Here is a 6,603-nt window from a genome sequence, read left to right on the forward strand (position 1 = left end):
GCACAACATTGTTGCTCTAGAAGACGGATGGAGAGTCAGAAATTAATTATCTAGGTAATCATCTTTTGCACACCACCACCAATTGTATTTGGTAATAGTTTCAAATTCTCCCTGACTCATATTTAAGGGACTAACTTTCTTCACTTTAAACTTGTTGTCCTAGCAGAGAATAAAAGAGATGGAGTGTGTGCAGAATGATAGTTGCTATTACACTCCCCCCCCCCCCATTGCCTGAGCAGTTAGATGCTCCAATGAACTTAAGTTTGGTTTCCTTTGGAAGTAAATCACTGGAGGTCTATGGTGTTTGTAACATTTGTAGGTATACAGGTATAGCATTTGTGAAGGCACCACTTAAACACTCTAACAAACAGCCAAAGTCCGCTGCTCTCACATCAGTTCATCAGAGAGACAGTCAGAATCCCAAAATGCTTACAGAAACCAAACTCATCTCTATGGAACAGTTTGCATGCCATAGTGGATGCCGTTTACATGGCTTAGTGCAAACTTAGGCTGTCAGAGAGAAGATTGTAGACACTGTGCACCTCCTCTGTTCCCACTGTTATTGCACTGCCAGGTGCTAAGCCATGGTTTGGTACGCCATCTAAATTAGGGGTTGTGGTGTGTCTCCTCCAGACAGGCAAGCCACAAGATGTCAACCAGTAACAAATATGGGCTACAGCTCATTGTTTTTCTGGAGTAAGACAAACCATAAGCCCACATTTAGACAACATGCTAAGCCAAACCATGGCTTAGCACAGCAGCAGCAAGATCAGAGGAGGAGCAAAGTGGACAGAATACAGAAGCCAGCATGCTCATGTTAAGTAATGGTTTGGTTTAAGTTACAGGTAGGTAGCCGTGTTGGTCTGCCATAGTCAAAACAAAATAAAATAAAAAATTCCTTCCAGTAGCACCTTAGAGACCAACTAAGTTTGTTCTTGGTATGAGCTTTTGTGTGCATGCACACTTCTTCAGATACACTGAAACAGAAGTCACCAGACCCTTAAATATATTGAGGGAGTGGGGAGGGGTATTGCTCAGAAGGGTGGTGGGAATGGGTGATCAGCTGATAGGTGTGGAAAACCTGTTGATGACTGTTAACAAGAAAGGCAAGGGGTGAGATAGGTGCAAACCAGGTCACTGTCTATTCCATTATCAGCCTCACTCAAACTGAAGGGTTTTTTTCACACAGAGAAAGCCTTGCTCTTCCCCACTTGGGACTTCAAATGAATCAGCTCTTCTGACCATCACCTTGTCTTTTGAGCTCCCATGAAGACACATCAGTGGAACATCATGAGCTATCAACAGCAGGCTTTTGTCAAGTCCTTGGGGCAATCCCCACTGTTGCACCCACTTACAACAGCCCTGCACACTCCACGCTGACCATCCTATGTTGGAAGAGGTGGCAGATCCAGGCCCCTGAAGAACACACTGTTGCTGCCTCCTGCACTTGTTGCCTGCAAGAAGAACAGAGCCACTCACTGCTGCCACCACCTGCTCCTCTCCGGCCTACTCTTTTATCCTTCACTGACTTCAGCATGCCAGGGGTTCCCTGGGCAGCCTCCAGTCATCTCAGGTGGCAGAGGAGGAGAAGGCAGTGGGGAAGAAGCATTTTCTATGTCAGTGTTTTTCAAACACTGTTCCGCGGCACACTAGTGTGCCGCAAGATGTTGCCTGGTGTGCCGTGGGAAAAATTGAAAAATTCAAGAGAATTACTTTATATATAGTCAATATAGGCACAGAGTTAAATTTTTTAACATTTTCTAATGGTGGTGTGCCTCGTGATTTTTTTCATGAAACAAGTGTGCCTTTGCCCAAAAAAGGCTGAAAAACACTGTTCTATGTTGCCTCAAGCAGCAAAATGTATTGGGCTGGCCCTGATGCAGGGAGCCTACATGTGTAGGAATGCATGAAGAATAAAGGAGGTCAGGGGGATGTAATAGTTGGGGGTGGTCTCCACAAGCATGGCCTGGTCCCATGTGAAGAGAGAACAACTGGAGCCTTAGGAATTGGTTGGAATAAATATTCTATAAGAATAAATCTTGTATATTTGGTATGACTTTGTAACATTTCTGTTAATATCTAATAATTATTTGGAGCTTGGTAATTCAAAATGGAGTCTTTCAGATTCCCCATCATAATGCTTTCCACTGCCTACAGTTTTGCACATCCCTTGGTGTTCCAGATAGACAGGATGGAGGAATTCTACCATATTAAAATTCAGTCCACATTTTCACAGATGCCTTTGTCTTTTGCTACACTGAATCTGGCTGGAAGCTGTTCAGAGGTAGAATTGATATACAAGCCTGAGGGGAAAGTAAGCTTTGTGCTAGTGGCAGAAATTTCAATTTTTGCTTGGATTCACAAATTGAAAATGAGAGCCTTTGCTCCCCACTTTCAGCAGAAATAAATCTTCCTAAACCGAACGGCTTTCTGTTTTTAGACTTCAGCAGAGAGTCAACCTATTCAAGTATGCTGTTTGCCCCACTCTTCCTTGTTAAACATTTAGATCCCTTTCATCTTCTTTTTTTCCTTTTTTTTAATAAAAAAAATCACTTTGAAACCTCACATTTATTTTACAATGATCATGACAACCAAGGAAGCTATAAGTGACGTAGAATGGAAAGGAGCTTACATCGATGGCAACAGTAAATAATTGCACAAGGTCATATAGTGGATCCTAGAAGCAGTTAGGCAGTGACGGATTTATAGGTATGTGTAGTTATGAAGAATTAGGGGCGCCCTGAATCTGAGCACCCACACCAGTTTATTGGTACACATTGTTAAATGAAAGTATGCCTTTGAAATGTGACTACAAACAATCATTAGTGACCGGTGGGGCGGCAGAGAGCGGGCACCACTGCCCTCCTGCCTTCCAAACACAGCATGCTGCTGGCACTTACTGGAGGGGGGGGTCAGGGTGATGCCAGGGGGGGTCAGGGTGATGCCAGGCGAGCTCAGCACTGTGCAGTGCAATGGAGCCGATCCACTGGTCTTGCAGTTACTTGACTGCACAATGCCAAGCTCCCTTTGCTTCTCCTTTCTCATCTTCCTCCAGTAAGTGCCAGCGACATGCTGTGTTTGGAAGCTGGGAGAGCAGCGCTGCCCTTCTTCCAGAAGCCGCTGTTTCAAACAACAAATTGCCATTGTTGGATTCTAGTATGTTGCGCTGTTTCCGGTCTCTCACAGTAAAATAGCAAAAAAGTATTGTAATATCTTATGCCTAAGAACTTTATCAGATGCATGCTCACAAAAGCCACAGTGAGTGGCTGTAAATTCTTATGTTGACATATTTGCTTCAGCAGATGAACACGGTTGCTCCTCTGTGATCGCTCTCAAAGTATATTAGCTCTTCTCCTCTGCATAGGCATAAAACATGTTTATAATGCGAGCCTATACAGCGTCTATTCATAAGCAAGTTCTGTTAAATTCAGCAGTACATGCTCCCAGCTAGGTGTGTACTGGATTGTAACCTAAATCATATCTGTAAAACCAAAACTTAAGCTTCTGATCACCTTGGCACCAAGTCCGTTCAAGCAATCCCCCTGCACAGCTCAAAGCAAACCAATCTATTTTTGTTTCAGCATATTCTGTTTGCCCTATGTTTTTATTCTTGTGTTACCAATGTGCTGTGTATAAACTGGCTGTGTAAAATGTTTAGCTGTCAAAAGCACAGTGGTGGGCAAAGCTGAAGTAGTGCCACTCCATTTAGTAACAAGGAGAGGGTGGGAGGGCGTGAGAGAGACAGAGAATGTGATATTTGGAGGTTTAGCACACCTTAGTGGACACAGCTAGTATTGCTGCGCATTTCCTTTTTTAAAAAGAAAAAGCAATCCAAACAAAGGCAACTACCATTGTCTTAGGATTTCTAGATAGTTGTACAGTTGTAAATGATTTGAATTAGTTTTATTTCTTTTTACGTGAACGCAACTGAAATCCACATGATTCCTTTACCTTTACCTTTCATCTTTTGGTCAAATACACCATTAACAGGGAATCCTTACAGTTTCATTGCCTTCTTAATACATTAAAACCATTGATGATACTCAAGCAAATGCCACGTCAAAATCCTGCCTTTTCTAAAATGACAGAAGAGCAGCGCAGCTCTGTCCAACCAGCACCCTTCAGTGGCTGACGCATTGTGCCTAATGGTAGGGCTGGCTCTAGCTCCTGGTTACAAGGTGACCTAAATGGCTTAATACCTTGGTGCCAAGGGAGCCAGTGTGGTGTAGTGGTTAAGAGCGGTATACTCGTAATCTGGTGAACCGGGTTTGTGTCTCCGCTCCTCCACATGCAGCTGCTGGGTGACCTTGGGCTAGTCACACTTCTTTGAAGTCTCTCAGCCCCACTCACCTCACCGAGTGTTTGTTGTGGGGGAGGAAGGGAAAGGAGAATGTTAGCCACTTTGAGACTCCTTCGGGTAGTGATAAAGCGGGATATCAAATCCAAACTCTTCTTCTTCTTCTTCTTGAAACCATTAGCAACTCCACCTCATCAGTACCTACAAAAACCTTGTCATGGACCTGTTCTCAGAACCAAGCCAGCACATGGTAATTGCGAGAACAGCTACAGGCAAAAAGGCCAGCTCGTTCTTACTTCCAGCTTCATCAGCTCATTTCACATAGTGATGTATGTGATGTTGCTGCCACTGCCACCCTCATATTAAATTCAACCAAAATAATCATTCGGCACTGTGTCCCAAACATTAAAAGATAAGTGATGTGACAAAAGCTAGGTATGGTAGCGGTACTTAGATGTCTACATCGTCATGAGCTGAAGTGAAATGTGAAGAGGAGTTGACATGGCTAGGCCAGGCATTTTCCTGTGGACTCCAACACACTTAGGTCACCTTGTAACCAGGAGCTAGAGCCAGCCCTACCATTAGGCACAATGCGTCAGCCACTGAAGGGTGCTGGTTGGACAGAGCTGCGCTGCTCTTCTGTCATTTTAGAAAAGGCAGGATTTTGACGTGGCATTTGCTTGAGTATCATCCGTATAACCCAGGCAGAAATTTGCCCAATAATGCATTTTATGTGTTCAAGTAAGGAAGATCATTACTAGATATTAGTGTTGATGAGGCAGACTTACCTTATTCAACAGAAAAATCACGACCAAATTTTGAAAAACTGTGCACTGCTCCATTTTATCCATGGTTTATAGTTTTGTTCTGTTTTTAGATGGGTTTTTGAAAGTTGCATTACTGGTGTTGTATTTTTAGATGAATTTGGAGTGATTCGCCCACCCCATCTGTATTTTATATAAACCCTTCTAGATACTTCTTTTGTACTGAGCACAAAGAGTTTTATTAAAAATGAACAAATAAATGATAGCAAGGATTGCTTCTGGGACGGGTGAATGTGTCAATTTTGGTGTCTCTCATTTTCTTGTTTTTCCAGTCTTAAATTCATTTATCTACATTTCTACCTCATTTTGTGCTTTTTTATTTTAAAAAAAGTCACCATGAAAATTTATCAGCATTTCTGTGCAAATTTGTCCTACTATACACAGTGCAGTTTTGCACAAAGTGCACATTTTTTGCAAATCCATTTCCAGTAATTTAATGCATATTTGTATGTTGCTGTCAAAAATAAACGCATTTTGTGCACACTTTACCCCAGGATATGAATTTCTGTACGCTTTTCTAACCGTTTAAAGCTTCGAAAGCTAAAATAATTATTTGGGCTGACACAATCTTTATCGGCTACATATGTATCAGCTATAGTAGCTGTATGCAATACTTGGCTGTTTGATCACTTAAGCATCTTTTTCCACAGCAAAGGTGGAGAACTGAATACACCCAACACGGCATAGCTGTCAACTTTCCCCTTTTTTTAAAGGGAAATTCCCTTATTCTGAATAGGATTCCACACAAGAAAAGGGAAAAGTTGACAGCTATGCGACATGGGCCAAGTTTGACAGATGGGTGGGGCTGTCCACAATGATGTCAGGTAACCCATTTTGTCCCTGTGTTATTGTTGGAAGTCCCAACAATCAGCTGATAGGGGGAAAAGGAGAAGGGGGAAGCCGCCATGACGACGGAGGCGACACTTGCCGGCTGAGGGAGTTTGTGAGAAGCCGATGGAGACGCCAATCCCAGCGCCACCAATGTGGACGCCTCCGGCCACTTGCCCAGCAAAGCCGTTGCCTCACGGGCCCCAGGATCCACCGTCAGGCAGAGGAAAAGTGCTAGCTGTGGAACAAGGAGTGCAGGCCGTACAACTTCTGCAGGCACTGGAGGGATGTGAAGGTTTTATACAGAGGATTCCCCTGGCCTCAAAGTTGGTCCTGTTCCAGTTCTCATTATGAGTCTCCTCTTTATTGCATCTGTATTCATGTTGCACATCTGGGGCAAATACACTCGGTCATAGACTTCACTATATCCCACCTGCCAACTTGAAAACTATGATTTGGACCAAAAGTATGGTAGCTTTCAGAGTTTACTTGGAGTAAAGTCATTTGAGCTGTTTCTCTACTCTAGATAAAACTATTGATTTTTCCTTAATTGGTTTTGCTGTTGAATGGACTCTTAAACTTTCTCTAAGAAGGGTTTTTGATTCCTTTCTGTCAAAGTTTATTGCTATTTCCTATGTATACTTTGAAGTGCAA

General features: G+C 43.0%; 1 pseudogene; it reads left to right on the forward strand.

The window, feature by feature from the left end:
- The first annotated feature begins 2,584 nt into the window (after positions 1-2,584).
- Positions 2,585-6,392, forward strand: LOC117045369 (annotated as a pseudogene).
- Positions 6,393-6,603: the final 211 nt, after the last annotated feature.

This window comes from Lacerta agilis, chromosome 4, assembly GCF_009819535.1.
Source record: "Lacerta agilis isolate rLacAgi1 chromosome 4, rLacAgi1.pri, whole genome shotgun sequence".
In the NCBI taxonomy this organism is placed as follows: domain Eukaryota; kingdom Metazoa; phylum Chordata; class Lepidosauria; order Squamata; family Lacertidae; genus Lacerta; species Lacerta agilis.